At 35.1% G+C, this 15,594-nt stretch overlaps 1 long non-coding RNA gene across 4 annotated transcripts; it reads right to left on the minus strand.

Annotated features, from left to right (window-relative positions):
• Positions 1-9,582: 9,582 nt before the first annotated feature.
• On the minus strand, positions 9,583-15,009 carry LOC107877045. Of its 4 annotated transcripts, XR_007052108.1 has the most exons (5): positions 14,787-15,009; positions 14,609-14,680; positions 11,394-14,518; positions 10,107-10,211; positions 9,583-9,795 (listed from the first exon to the last, which is right to left on the minus strand). It is a non-coding gene; the product is annotated as an uncharacterized LOC107877045 (long non-coding RNA). The 4 variants fall into 4 exon arrangements; XR_007052107.1 differs by having other exon boundaries at positions 11,394-14,680; XR_007052106.1 differs by having other exon boundaries at positions 14,609-15,009.
• Between the last annotated feature and the right edge of the window lie 585 nt (positions 15,010-15,594).

A 15,594-nucleotide genomic window follows, 5' to 3' on the forward strand; every position in this document is an offset into this window, starting at 1 on the left:
TGAAGGCTCAGGTTGATGCTCTTATTGGTGAGGTGAAGAGAATTACTGATAAAGTAACGGATAAAGTAGCTCCTCAATTCTCATGATGTTGAAAGTGCTAGAATAGATATGCTCATCCAGTCCCTTTTCCCCAAACCTCCTTCCTCCTAAGCCCCGTTCCTTGTTCTCATATGTCTCATTTTATTTTGTTCTCATGTGGCACCTAATTCTATTTTTCTTAATGTAGTTTTGTTTTCTATAATTGTATGATGTTGTCTCCCCATTTTAATGATGTTTTCCTTATCTATGTCTACTGTCTACCCTCTTCTTTTGGCATGTTCATTCGTATGAGTGTAGCCTCAATGGCTAGCAATTAATTTGCTTTGCCTTCTGCTCTAATTCAGTTTACTTCTTTTCATTTTTATGATGTCAAAAGGGGGAAGACATTATTGATTTTGCAGAACTTAGTTAGAAAAAAAGAGTTGGAGTCATAGGGACCAGGTCCTCATAACGGGGGAAATCACTAGTGGCAAGGGGAATAAGGGTCCCATGAGTATCTGTAGGAATCTGGTCCTAGTGATAAGGGATGTCATGGCCCAAAAACAAGGGTCATGATGACACTTATTGCACCGAACCTTAACAAGTAATCCTAACAACCAAACTGATACATAAGGGGGGGGGGGGGGGGGGGGGATACAGAAATAACCCATAGGTAAGAGTTCTAGAATGAATCCAAACCATACAAATATAATATAAAAGTAAAACATACAACCAAAGATATTAAACCAACTCCCAAAACTTGGTGTCAATAGTGTAAGAACTACTAATATAATCCATGAGTCAAGTACATCAGAATATCCAGTAGGAATAATATCTGTCTTCGAATGGTAGTAAAGACATAAACTAATACAGAATGGTATAAGTGGACCCCAGACGCATAAAAATCCAACCACTACCTTGAACAACTCTGAAGGTGCCTGAAATCAAGCCACCTAAGACACACTCCCACCAGAATCTGCACCAAAAAGGCATAGTAGGGATAGGTACGGTCCATTTGTACTCATTAGGTATCATAGGCTAACCGAGCAAAGTAGAAAATAAAGCATACAACATACAAACTAAGGGAATGTCACCTGCAATCAGAAAATGTCCCACAATAGTAGCCCACACCGTTTGCACTAACAGTTCTATAATATCCACATATAATACATCAAAGCACCAAAAATAATGCAAGTATACATTTCTACCACATATAAGCAAAGAAAAGGGGAACAACATATTTGAGAGAATTAAGTAAAAGTATGGGAGGTTAGAACAATGTATTACTAACAAGTCAAATAGAATACACAATCATATCACAAGCATAAAAAAATAAACATAATAAGAATAATGATGATGATGTAATGCACGAGGTCATTACATAAACTTTGAGATTGTCGGACAACCTCCGTATACACCTATGGAGCAAAAAATCCCCACATATGACTCATGGGGTGTTCATCAACCTATATATAATTTATATATCATATCTCCTCCCCGGTATATCCCTCGAGGAGGGTTTTATAAGATGTTATATTTTCTGTCATAAAATAAGCGTTGCCAGCATTTCTCAATATTTCCACGGTGGTACATTTGTTTCATTAATGAGTATGATGATGTAATACTCACAACCAACCACAAAGAGTATGTACACAACCAACCACAATAAGTATTTTCACAACCAATTAGTATATCATCATGTGATCCAAATATCCACTCATTATTTTAAACCATTCATGAATTTCTACATGATTCATATGCCAATAGAGTTTGAATACATTACAATACATAATTGGTACCATAATATGCCTTTTCATAACAAAACACAATTATTCTCATGTACACATGCTATTAATATCAGATAGGACCTCACACAGTCACACATAGCACATAGTATGATAAATACACCAATTACATCACATATAAGACCCCATATAGAAACAAAACACAATAAGATATCCATTTTTCATGATTAGTTCCCACATTATTAACATGCTTTTGTATGAAATTAACTACCCAACCCAGTATCAAAGAGTTAAGCCATAACATACCTCAAAAACCGAAAATGATCTACAATACTTTAATCCACAGCCTTACTTCTCATGAATGAATTGGGAATCACTAAAACATCAAAATATAAAATTTATGCATAAAAAGAAAGCAACGATACCCATATTACCTAGTTTTGAGTCAGGTCAAAATGAATCCCCAGAATGAATTTTCAAAAAAGAAAGGCAAAATTATAAATTTGTTTTCAAAATATGTTCCCCATATTTTTAGGAGTCTAAAACTTAAAACCCAAGTGAAAATGAGTTAAAAATGAGGTCCATATAAAAGAAAAATCATTTTTAAACTTTACCGAACAAATCTTCAAAATTCCTTACAAATCAAGAATCAAAGTTGTTTGAACAAGAAATTGAGGGAAAACTAATTATTATAGGATTATAAACTCATTCAAGTGAAAAAGGGTGTGAAATTGGGGTTTAAATTAGTGAAATACACTTTTTAGGCCTTATAGAAAAAATCCCCAAATTTTATACTTCATCCATGTTTAAAAAAGGAATTTAATGTTAAAGATGATAGAAATTAGTTGAAATGAGTGTAATGGAGCTTACCCAAGCTTAGAAATGGAGAAAGTTTCTCAAAACCATAAAACCCCAAGCTCCAAGTCTCAAAAATTATAAAAAATGGCGAAAATGCGAGTATATATACCTAGTACTCGCGATTGTGGACCAGGATCACGGTCGCAGTACCTTGCCTGATAGAGGTATTATGATTACAAACAAGGATCGTGATTGAGATAGTTCCCTTATTAGCCCAATCACAGTCGCAACCCAAGGTTCGTGATCGTTGGTGCACCAGTTGGGTACTTAGTATAGTTTCAAGTCGCGAATCCCTTTGGATTTATTTGAAATCCCATGAATGCAAACAAACTATAAACTATCAAATTTGATGCTCCAAACTCAATGGCGATATCAGATTATTGAAAAAACCATTATTTTCAAAAAGTTGACCTCCAAAACCCAAATCACAACTTTCCAAATCAAGGGTTAAAATGAGATTCAAAAGCCATAAACCACACATACCATGTTACAACCCTAAAATCAACATCCCAGATCTATTGGTGCAGTCTATTTGCTATTTGTCACACGTATTATAGGATATTAACTGAAATCAACTATAGAGCTCTCAAAGTCGTCAAAATCCACAATATCACATAAATGACACCAAAATACATCAAAAACCATACTAATAATCCCATACCTCAAAATACCATAATACAACCACAGGGAGGGGTAAAATAGTCAAATCAAGCAAAAATATAAATTTTTCATATTTCATCAAAATTCAGGTCGTTATATTGTCAAACACTAAAAATGTAGTTCGTCCTCAAACTAAAGAAAAGAGAAATACTTGAATCAACAAAGAGTTGGGAATAAGAATTACGCATATCAAACTCGACCTCCCAAGTATCCTCATCTATAGGTCGATGTTTCCACTAAACCTTAATCACAGGGATAACTCTAGAGCGCAACCTTCTAACATCCGAAATGTATAGGTGAAGCATAGAAACATAAAAAACTGGATGAACAACTGATAAGTCTGGGGAAAAAGCTAACTCATAAGCCACATCACCAACAGTCATATACCCATGAAATACCTCGGATTTTGGTCCTTGAAAAATTTCTAAGTTTTAAACTCATTGCCTAGACTACGACTCACTCTACGAGTCGTAGGGTGTCATTACGGGTCGTAGGACCCTAATGGTAGCCTGAATAGTGTGGATTGGAAATTTTTTTATTATTATTATGATTGACTCCTAACGGGTTATAAATACTCCATACGAGTCTTATAGTCCTATTCGTCGCCAAACCATTATGTGCCCCAAGTGTTTTTGTCTTTGTTACGACTAGGACCCTATAAGTCATAGGGTTACTATATGGGTGGAGGGGCTAGTCTATGACTCATGGTGATGAGCTGTAATGAGTCCTTACAAGTCGTAAAGTGACAATTTTCAGCTTTTAATTAAGGGTACTTTGGATATTTTCCTTTTCCCCAATCGTGACCCATAACTTAAAAATACCTTTAGGGTATCATTATCACTCCAAAACAAATCAAAATAACTTCTAAAATACTCTTCAGGGTCAAGAGTACTTAGGGTTTTCAAGAAGTTAATATATTAGGGCTCTCAAGGGTGATTTCTTTCCACTGTTGTGATACTTTCAGGCATGTTATTCTTTCACAAATTTTATTTCATGAAAAGCATGTGTTTTAAATGATTTATTTATATGGATTTGAATGTGGGTTTTGATATGGTTGAGGGTTTTTGAATGGTTGATCCTTGAATTGTCTTCTCATGGTTTTTATGAGTTATTCATGCTTTGAAATTGATGTTTTTAACTAATGGGGTGCATGAGTGTGGAAATTGGAATAGGGGTTATGGTAATCCTCCAAATTGATATTTTGAACTTAGAATTGATTTGAATAATTGTGTTCCCTCAACCTACTTGTATAAATATCTTGAATCATGGATTTTGTCAAATGGTTTGACTTACTCACTTACACTATTGCATTACATAATTGGCTAAACAACGAATATGGATATTTGAAGCCTTAATATCTATGTTTTGGTTTGATAAAATTAAAGGAGGTTAAGGCATTCCTCTAATTTTCCTTAATGAACAAAAGGGGTCGAGGAATTCCCCAAAATTAATGTGATTGTTATGACATAGAGATAAACTTGCAAGTGTAAGGGTATGACAATTCCTACAATGTGGCTTAACAGTTAATCGTTTAGTTAATGAATGGGTTATGTGAAACTAGTTTTAATTAGGCTTAATAGGGGTTATGTAGCTAAGCCTTGAAGGTGTGGGTCTCAAATAACTTAAACTAGAAACTCATGTTTGCCAACGTGAGGGTTGGTAATGATGATTGTATGCATAGTTCACACTCTTGATATATATTTGTATATTGGATTGATGTAGGGTCAGGGAATTCCCTGGTCTTCCTTGATACCACCGATTCGTGTGGCTAACACGCATTGGGGTTCTTTCAGTAGGGGAAACTGAACCCATATAGCCCGTGGGTACCTTTTATGATGGTTGAGATATATACTCTAGGATAATGTTTTACTTCATGCTAAGCCTTATTCCCTATCCCAACATGATATATATATATATATATATATATATATATATATATATATATATATATATATGATTATGTGCATTAGTTTTGAATGAGTTTAAAACGTGGATCATGGCATTATATTATCCTCTATTCCTGAGTTACATGGTAGTGCTGAACCCACTAACCAACTTCGAACGCTGTATCCCGACACGATATAGGGTTAGAAGGAAATTATACTTTTCCTACATAGTGTTAGGAGGACTGGATTGTTTCATCAGTTGTTTGCGGTGAAGTGGTGAGCTTTAATACTTCGAAAGACTTGGTTATTTCATTTTCACCCTGCTGCCTATACACCACAAGCTTAGAGATATGCATATCACTATTCACCAAGGCGGCCTTGCACTGTAACACCAAGTCTCGAGAAAAGCCATAAGAAAACTTCATCATCTTAGCTCTCATGCTAGACACTAGCTTAGGAGCAGAACGAGACAACTACTGAAAATTTAAGGCATACTCCTTCACAGACATCTTGCCTTGCTTCAAATTCATGAACTCCTCAGACTTTGCATCCATCAACTCTTGAGAAAATAAGCGATCAATAAAAGTACATGAGAAATCATCATATAATGCTAACTCCTCATCATCATCCCTAGACTGGTCTCACTCTTCATATCATTGATACGCCACATCTTTAACTGGTATGTAACAAACTCAAAAGCATCATCACATGGAAAATCTTCTCCATGTCATCTATTAACCTTTGAGGATCCTCCCCAACCTTAGAATCAGTAATGGTCAGAAGATTCAACATCATAAACTGGCTAACCCTAGTGGCCCATAAGAACTCACAACAGCACCAGTAGGCCCAACTGACGTGTTTGAGATATCAGCAACTGGGTCAACAGATAAATAGAATGATAAAACTTAATATTTGTAATATGTTTTGGAGATGAATGAGCAAGTGTGTCACCAATAGGAGAAGGATCAATAGGAATTGATGGAACTCTACTAGGGCAATCAGAAGCAGCGACCCTAGACCGGATCTGAACTTCTTATGTAGGATGATCCCCATCCATATTATCCTCAAGTGAGACAGAGAATTTTTCATGAGCATCAAATCTTCTGGGAGGCATGATCTGAAAAGCGAACCAATGGAAACAGGATATTTTACACTCTATATTCTACAGCCCAAAAGCAGATCACAAAAAAGAGAAATATTCATGAATGCCTTATAGCCTCTCGCGTATAAGTGTGGCACACTACACACCTATAAAAGAGACTTTAATTTCTTTTAATAATAGCTTTCACTAGAGTATCCGGATTGCTCCATTTGAGGCTTTGTATGGTAGAAGGTGAAGGTCTCCCATTGGATGATTTGAGGTTGGTGAGAATAGGTTGTATGGTCCCGACTTAGTTCACCAAGCTATGGAAAAAGTAAAGGTTATTCAGGATAGGTTTAAAGCCTAGTAAAGTAGACAAAAGTCCTATGCAAATATAGGGTGAAAGGACTTCGAGTTTGATGTGGATGATTGGTGTTCTTTAAGATGTCTCCCATGAAATGAGTGAAGCGGTTTTAGAATAAGGGGAAACTCATCCCCCATTATATTGGTCCATATCTTATTTTGAGGCGAGTGGGCAATATGGCTTATGAGTTGGAATTGACTTCGAGTTTGGGTTCTATTTATCCGATCTTTCATATTTTGATGATGAAAAAGTTTGTAGGCTATCCTTCATTGGTTGTTTCTTTGGAGAGTGTTGGTGTCTCAAATTCCTTATCATATAAGGAGGTCCCAATTTAGATTTTGGATTGACAAGTCCGCCAATTATGAGTGAAGGACATGGCTCTGGTAAAGGTTCTATGGAGAAACCAAAAGTATGAAGAAGCTACTCGGGAATTCAAAGAGGATATGAAGTCCAAATACCCATTCCTGTTTCTCGCTTTGAATAATCATGTTTGAGATATGTGCATTCCTTATTATCTTTTTTTTTTCTATCTTTGTTATAGGTAAGTGTGGCTGTGTTTGGAGTCAAATCATGCTAATAAATTCCATGTCTTATCTTTCGAGGACAAATGATCGTAAGGGGGAGAACGAAACACCCTAAATTTTGGTCCTTAAAAATTTTTGATTTGTTAAACTCACCGTGCAGACTACGACTCATAGGGTGAGTAGTAGGGTGTCATTACGGGTCGTCGGACCCTAATCGTAGTCTGACCAGTGTGGATTAGCCAAGTTTCTATTATGATTATGATTGACTCCCAACGAGTTGTAACGAATCTATACGAGTCGTAACGACTCTATACAAGTCGTATAGACCCATTCATAGCCAAAATAGTGTGTGCCCCGAGTGTTTCTGTCCTGTTTACAACTAGGACCGTATGAGTCGTAGGGTTACTTAATGAGTCATGAGGTATGAGTCGTAGGGTTACCATAGGGGGTCCCTCAGCTACTGTCCAGTCTATGACTCATGGTGACGAGCCGTAGTGAGTCCTTACAAGTCGTAAAGTGACCCGTAGTCACTGGCGATGATTTTTTAGCTTTCAATTAAGTGCACTTTGGACATTTCCCTGCTTCCCCAATTGTGACCCACGACTTAATACCCCTTTATGGTATTATTATCACTCTAAAACAAATAAAAATAACTTTTAAAACACTCTCAAATCTTCAAGGTCAAGAGCACTTCGGATTTCCAAGAAGTTGATCAATTTGGGCTCTCAAGGGCAATTTATCTCCACCGTTGTGATACTTTTAGGCATGTTACTCTTCCCCAAATTTTATTTAATGAAAATTCATATATTTTAAATGATTTATTTATAAGGATTTGAATGTGGGTTTTGATATGGTTGAGGTTTTTTGAATGATTGATCGTTGAATTTTCTTCCTATGAATTTTATAAATTATTCATGCTTTGAAATTATTGTTTTGAGCTAATGGGGTGCGTCAGTGTGGGAATTGGAATGGGGGTAGCGGTAATCCCCCAAATTGATGTTTTGAACTTGGAATTGGTTTGATTGATTATGTTCCCTCAACCTACTTGTATAAATGGCTTGAATTATAGATTTTTTCACATGGTTTGACTTACTCACTTATACTATTGCATTGCATAATTAGCTAAATAATGAATATGGATTTTTGAAGCCTTAATGGCTATGTTTTTGTTTGATAAAACTAAAGGAGGTCGAGGCATTCCTCCAATTTGATTTAATAAACAAAAGGGTTCGAGGCATTCCCTCAAATTAATGTGATTGTTATGCCATAGAGATAAACTTGCAAGTGTAAGGGTATGACGATACCTACAGTGTTCCTTACTGGTTAATCCTTTGGTTAATAAATGGGTTATGTGAAACTTATTTTAATTGGTCTTAATTGGGGTTATATAGCTAATCTGAGAAGGTGTGGGTCTCGAATGACTTATACTGGAAACTCATGTTTGCCAACATGAGGGTTGGTCTTGATGACCGTGCGCATAGTTTACACTATTGATATATATATATATATATATTCTTAGATTGTTGTGGGGTTGGGTCAGTCCTTATACTTCCTTGATACCTCCGATTCATGCAGCTAACACGCATTGAGGCTCTTTCAGCAGGGGGAGCTGAACCCATATAGCCCGTGGGTGCTTGTTTATGACAGTTGAGCTACATAGTCCATGATAAAGTTTTACTTCATGTCAAGCCTTGTTCCCTATCCTGACATTATATATATATATATATATGATTGTGTGCATTGATCACTACAACAATTTAGTGCTATTGCCACTCTTGTAAAGTGTGGCCTAAAATAGCAGAAAGTGTAGTCTTTGATCAAAGGCTACACTTTCGAACTTTAGGCATCACTTTTTTAAGGGTGGCCTAAAGAGGCATAACCTTTGATCAAAGACCACGCTTTTTAAGTGTTGTCATATCAGCTACATTTAAAAAGCGTGGCCATTAAGGTATAAAGGCCACGCTATGCAGCTTGTCGTTGGCAACACTTCTATTTTGATAAAGCTACACTTACAAGTATTGCCTTTGTCTTGTTGTTGGGCATGCTTCACAAACACCTCTATAACAACATTTAAAAAACGTTGCCTTTGTTTTATTATTGGGCATGCTTCACAAGAGTAACCTTTTGCAGCACCTCTATAACAACACTTAAAAAATGTGTCCTTTTCTTTGTTACTAGCCACGCATAAAAAACGTAGCCTTTTATACATACTCTATGAGAACACTTGTAAAGTGTAAGCATATTTTAGCCACACTTTTGAAGTGTAGCAATATTGCCTAAAATTTGATAGTTCAAGCCACATTTTACAGAAATGGCATTAGGCATATAAAATAGTAGTTCATAATTTCTAATTTAAAAATAATTATTTTGATCGAAATATATACATCACTAAGCATATTACATAAACATACCTATTTATATATAATCTCATGCACCAATTAGCTAATAAATAATTAAAGTGCATAGTTTTGATTTAAAAAACATGTCTTTTACATACTAGTTAGAAAACAACATAAAAAAATTTTGTACCAAGTTCCACACAAAACCAAATGTATATAAACGTGTATCAAAATATTTCAAAAATTTTCATCATTCACTTCAATCTAGATCCAGTTGAGTTGTGGCGCTCACCATTTAAATTTGATCCTCCTCATTGATCCTACACATTCAAAACGAAACAAACGAAGTAAAATTATGCTTAACAATTATACAAATAATTTTTTTGACTTCACCATGTTGGAAATTTCTTGCCGTACATGTGAACCAGAAAATTGTTCATAGAGTATTAACTGAACAGGACTCGGGTCACAGTATCTATCCTGAATAATTTTCTAGCAGATCAGATAAGACTTCATTTTTAGTCTAACGAAGGAGAAAAGACATCACCTGTCAAGAAAAACCTTTTAGTTTGAATCTAGATGAGAAGAGATCCAAACTATGAAGGCCATATGCAAGTAGAAATGAACCCACCTGCTTGTGCAATGCTTCCATAGTAAGCACTCTTGCTTCAACATCCTTGGCTAAACATTTGGAATCCCTGGCAGCTAGTAGTGGTTTACCGTAGGAGGCATGAAACTGTTAAGTTAACAAATAGGACGAGTCATGTAAAAACTTTTGATCAAACATAAATTTGTAACAACACAATAAAGTTTCACGAAGGCATCCTCATCAGATTCTGAAAGAAACTCATGATGCCCATATCAACATGATAGGAAGATCCCACATACAGTACCAAAAGGTAAGTTCCTGATGAACACCCTACTTGCAATCTATCTTCTTCTTATTGGTTTTGTTATGGCCTTTTAACTAAGACCTTTCAAAAATAAATTATAATTTTACTAAGAATAAATGGATTTATTTGCTAAGAGTCATTCGCCACCCCAAATTAAATCCCGTGTATCCTAGTTATAAACATCGCATAGGATTGTACATTGTTATCTACTTATGAACCCTTTAACTAGATATAAATTAAGTTCCTACTAGTGTCTAAGGAGCTTGACGAGACATATGCAGTTAGCATGACTGAAACTTTCTCCTGCATAATGCAGACCCTGTGAACAAAGGGTCTAAAGGACAAAAGCATTTGAGGCCAATTAATCTCAATTCAACTTTTTGTTATGAAAGAAAAAGCAAGATAATGTGATAGGAGGAAGATTAAAGCGTAGGTTAGTCCATGACTCGAAGGAATGGGAAGTAGTACCAGCTTCCTTGTGCATCCACCCACCCAGAACCAACTTTTAAGGGGCATAAGTTGGACAAAAATACTTAATTGTTAGACAAATGAACAACATATCAATCACAGTAAAAGTACAATTTAACTGACTGAACTGGTAAGATCTACATGTTTCTCAAAAGAACACAGATAAAGTTGTGTTACTATTTGAAACTGATGGATATAGACAATATGTGATAAAAAGTAATTGTAGTACACAGATACCTTAGAGCTATCTCTTAAATTTTCTTCATATGTCTTTTGAAAATTTGTACTGTTATTTCTTCATTACATGTTAAAGTGTGGACTTTATGTTCGGGACTAAAAATGTAGCAGCTGCTCACTTAGAAGTGCTTGTCTTAAGTGTCATGGTAAGCTCACAACACAATATCCAATTAGCTCTATCCAGATGGTAATTCAGGTCTCAGCAGTCAGCAGTGAGAAATTGAGATATTAGTTTTTTCAAAAAAGATCAGCACAGGGATGTAAGCATCATAATATCTCACTACAGACACTTGAGAGATAATCAGTGGCTCTGGATTTACCTTCTCAATGTCACCTTTAGTTCAGTTGAGAGTTTGTAATTGTCAATATGAGAGTTGCCAATTAGCTGCTCCAAAAATTTAACATCTTCTTGACTTCTTGATAGGTGTTCACTAAGACCAATAGGAGGAGAAGCACCATATGCTAATGGAAGTAGAGGCATGAGGGTTGCAAAACGATGTGTCACACTCTGTCTGACAGAATGATCTGAATCACTCATACACCTCAGAAGGGAAACTACTAAGAGGGGAGCATATGGAACCAACTCTATACCATATCCTTGGACAACCAAGCTGACAAGCATGTCAACTCCTTGTTTAGAATGTATAGATGTAATGTCACCTAACATAGGCACCACATTCTCAATAACTGAACCCATCAGATCCAATGTCATTGAAATGGCCATAGCTGTAATACATCTATATGCAGCTAATCTCACGGCAATATATAAATGACAAACACATCTGAAAATGCAAGGAAGGAGAGTGAGGAGATTAGGTATTAATGTCTCATCTAGCATCGATGCAAGGGAATGGACCACCTTCCACACAAAGGAAAAAAAGGATGAAGACAAAGACAATTCCTAAGTCTAGGAAAGCAAGAGAGTGTCCAACTAAAATGGGTTTGAAACTAATAGTTTGCACGAATAATTTTGAAATAGTAACAAAGAAAATGGTTGGTAATACTAATTGGCATATACTCACTCTGGCCTCATTTATGTTACATACTTTCTTTTTTAGTTTGTCCAACATGAATGACACTTTTTCGACATTCAAAAACAATTTACTCTTACACTTTCCATTTTACCCCTAATGAAATGTGACATATGGCCATGCAAACATTTATGACCTCTTTAAACCACAAGTTTCAAAAGTTTTTCTTTCTTAAATCAATGCCACATGAATTGGGTCGGAGAGAGTATATTTCTGGTGAATATGTTTCTTGCTAAAGCTGACAGTTGTTGCCTTAAAATAACTTCTATTTTCCTATATTTGATGAAAACTCTAATGCATTTGTATATTTTGTATTGTTTGGCATCTGCTTGTGGGTTAATCGGAGCTTACCTTAGTAAGCCAGTTGGCGACGATAGAAAAATGCATTTCCTTCAACCTCCAATGACAATAGATAAATCTAAGATAGACTATGCTAGAGAATAAATGTAGTAAAGGAATTATACCAATGTTATAGGAAAAAGGTAAGACAATATTCTTGAAAGAATTAGAGAATAACAAATTGGACATAGTTCAAATAGCTGAGTCTAACAGTGCAGTAACACTTGACCAACTATTAATGAAATCTGGAATCCTCCCTGTAAAAGCATTATCTGAAGCCCACATGAAAGCGTGAATAGTTAAGTTTCTAGTGAGATTTACTACATAAATTTGTACAAGTAAAAATTGAAAAGCCAAAGAAGGAGCATGCGACAGAAAGCTCTTACACCGTATCCATGTTCTGCAATTTTGCAAACGTCAATGGTATTGGTGCACTAACACCAGCACTATTAATATAGCTACGCAGCAAAACAGTTTTTTATTTCATAAAAAATCTACTGAAATGACAGAATAATTAAAAATAAAGAAATATAAGCAATAAAGATGTGACATATTACATTATAAGAAAAAAGTTTCGTACTTTGCAAAAATCATATGAACATATGAAATTTCTACAATCAAAGAAAGGCCTATCCAAGAGAAAAATTAACTTATAAACCTCAAAAATAACTTATATTTCCTATATTTGATGGAAATTCTCATGCATTTGTATATGTTGTAATGTTTGGCATCTTCTTGTCTATATGTGTGCTAAATATTTCAAGTTATGTTATGTTGTTTCATGCAGTTCAATTGTAGTATTACTCTGCTACTATCTGGTGTTTTTTTAACTACCTATTGTCTCTTCTACTTTAATTAAGTCTTTTTCTAGACTGTTTTTATCTGGAGACAAGGGTCTATCGAAAACAACCTCTCTACCTAATATATAAGGTAGAGGTAAGGACTGTATACACTCTATCCTTCTAGACCCTACTTTGTAGGAATACATTGGGTATATCATTGTTTTTCACTTGCCCCTATTGACCTGGAATACTTTTTAATGAGCCAGGCTTTCAACAACATAAGCCACCTCCCTAGAAAGTGCCTTCCTTCCACATAATCTGTATGGAATTAGAGGTGTATTTTACTAAACTAACCTTATTAATGATTCTTTGTAATTCTAAAGTTATGTAGTTATTTAATACTAAGAATAGCACAGGAAGTAAGTAATAAAACTCTATTTTTGGTATAGGGGCCAACATAAATGAAACAGAGAGAGTACTATTTTTCTTTACTTTCTATTTCTGTATGTTGCATGTTCAAATTAAAATTTTAAAGCTTCAAGCATGTAGAATGGAAAGAGAAACGAAATGAAAAAGGAACAAGGAAAACAGATACTAATGTGCGTAAAATGAGAGTTATATGTCTTGACCTTGTTGTATTTTGCATTTTTTGTGCAATTTATGTGACAAATGTTTACAACCTAACATAGTTTATCATACTTTTCAAATAATGAATAATTACTTTATACAGAAAATTAGAGAAGGGATTAATTAACTATACTCCTTCGCTAGCATGAAAATAAAGCAAGCATAACATAGATTGCATTAGATCGTGGAGACGTTAACAACCTCCACCTCCTACTCTACTGATATAATTTTCAGGGCCTTGCATTTAATGTATAAATTAAAACAACACAACACCATATAGATTTCGTATCATGTTCATAAACAGATAACAAATTTCTCATGCAAACTGGAAAAATCTAACAATTAAAATGACGTGGTAGTGGTTTTGTAAGATGTAAATCAATGCATCATAACTGAAATTTGTGTCAGTTTTGTTAAGTCTCCAAGCTCTGAAGCAAGAGGCCCAAAGAATTTATTTGTGCCAAAACTTCTGCATCACAGGAGAATGACAAACAAATGAAGAAGAAACGATGAAGATTGATGCTTTTCATATAGAATTGATGCATGATATATCATGAAACCAGGGGTCCAACACATATAAGTATAAGAACATACAATAATTGTAACTTAGTCAATAATCCAAGTTCCTGTGGAATCTCCCCTGACAAATAATTGGTGCCAAAGAATCTGCATACACCAAATATCTAAATTATTCCAGACATGCCGATACCAATCTATCACGATTGTGCATAAATAACTGAAATAGATTAGACTTACAACCATTTAATCCTAGTCAGATTGCCAATGGATAGGGATAATATGCCCGTCAAGTAAATTTGGGCCAAATTCCTATAATTTGTAACTAAAATATTAGTAGCTGGGAGATAAAACACGAAAGTATAGGATGAAACTACAGTTAGAGGAAGCAAGTAAAAATGATCGAGAAAGGTAAGACCCCATAATTCATCTGGAATTCCACCCCTGACGTCCATGGCATAAACTCTCCGTGAGGAATGATTGGAAAGAGAAATCAAAGTTACATGTTAAGTAAATTCCCCAAACTACATCCAACTACATAGAACAATAAGAAGAAGAAGTACTACCAAGAAAAAAAATCTGACATTGTCAACACTAGTAATTAGTAATTAAGTGTTTGTGCATCTAGGACTACATAAATGTATAAAGAAAATCTAAGAAGCACTTAAAAAATCTCTGTCCATCTATATAGTATATATTAAAAGAGCATTTATGACCTCTAAAGTTTGGATTTATCTCTTAAGACAAATATCATTAAAGTGAACAACGCAGTCAAAAAAACTAAGGGATGACAAAATGCATAGAGTAAGAATAGGAGTTCGATTGAAAAGAAGTTGAATAGGGTAAAAATAGTTGTACCTCTTTTTTTCCCATTATAGTTTTCCTTCTTCTACATACTAGCACACCACGACGATACTACCTAAGCATCTTATAGTAACAGGGGCAAATTAATTAAGGATCACAAAAAGTTTCAAAACAAAAAAAGAGCGATACAAGTCTTAAATATTGAGTAGAGGTGACTGTTTTAAAATTAGTGTTAATGACACTAATTTTAAGACCCTCAAAGTTTTATTATTTACATAAAGATCTCTACCCCAATTTACACAAAGATCCCTGCAGCAACTTCGACAGTTGCTTGCAACAACTTCGATAGTTGCTGCAGCAACTTTGATAATTGTTGTAACACAACAACTAATAGTAGTTGTTGCAGCAACTCTCGTAGTTGC

Source organism: Capsicum annuum, chromosome 2 (genome assembly GCF_002878395.1).
Source record: "Capsicum annuum cultivar UCD-10X-F1 chromosome 2, UCD10Xv1.1, whole genome shotgun sequence".
In the NCBI taxonomy this organism is placed as follows: Eukaryota; Viridiplantae; Streptophyta; class Magnoliopsida; order Solanales; family Solanaceae; genus Capsicum; species Capsicum annuum.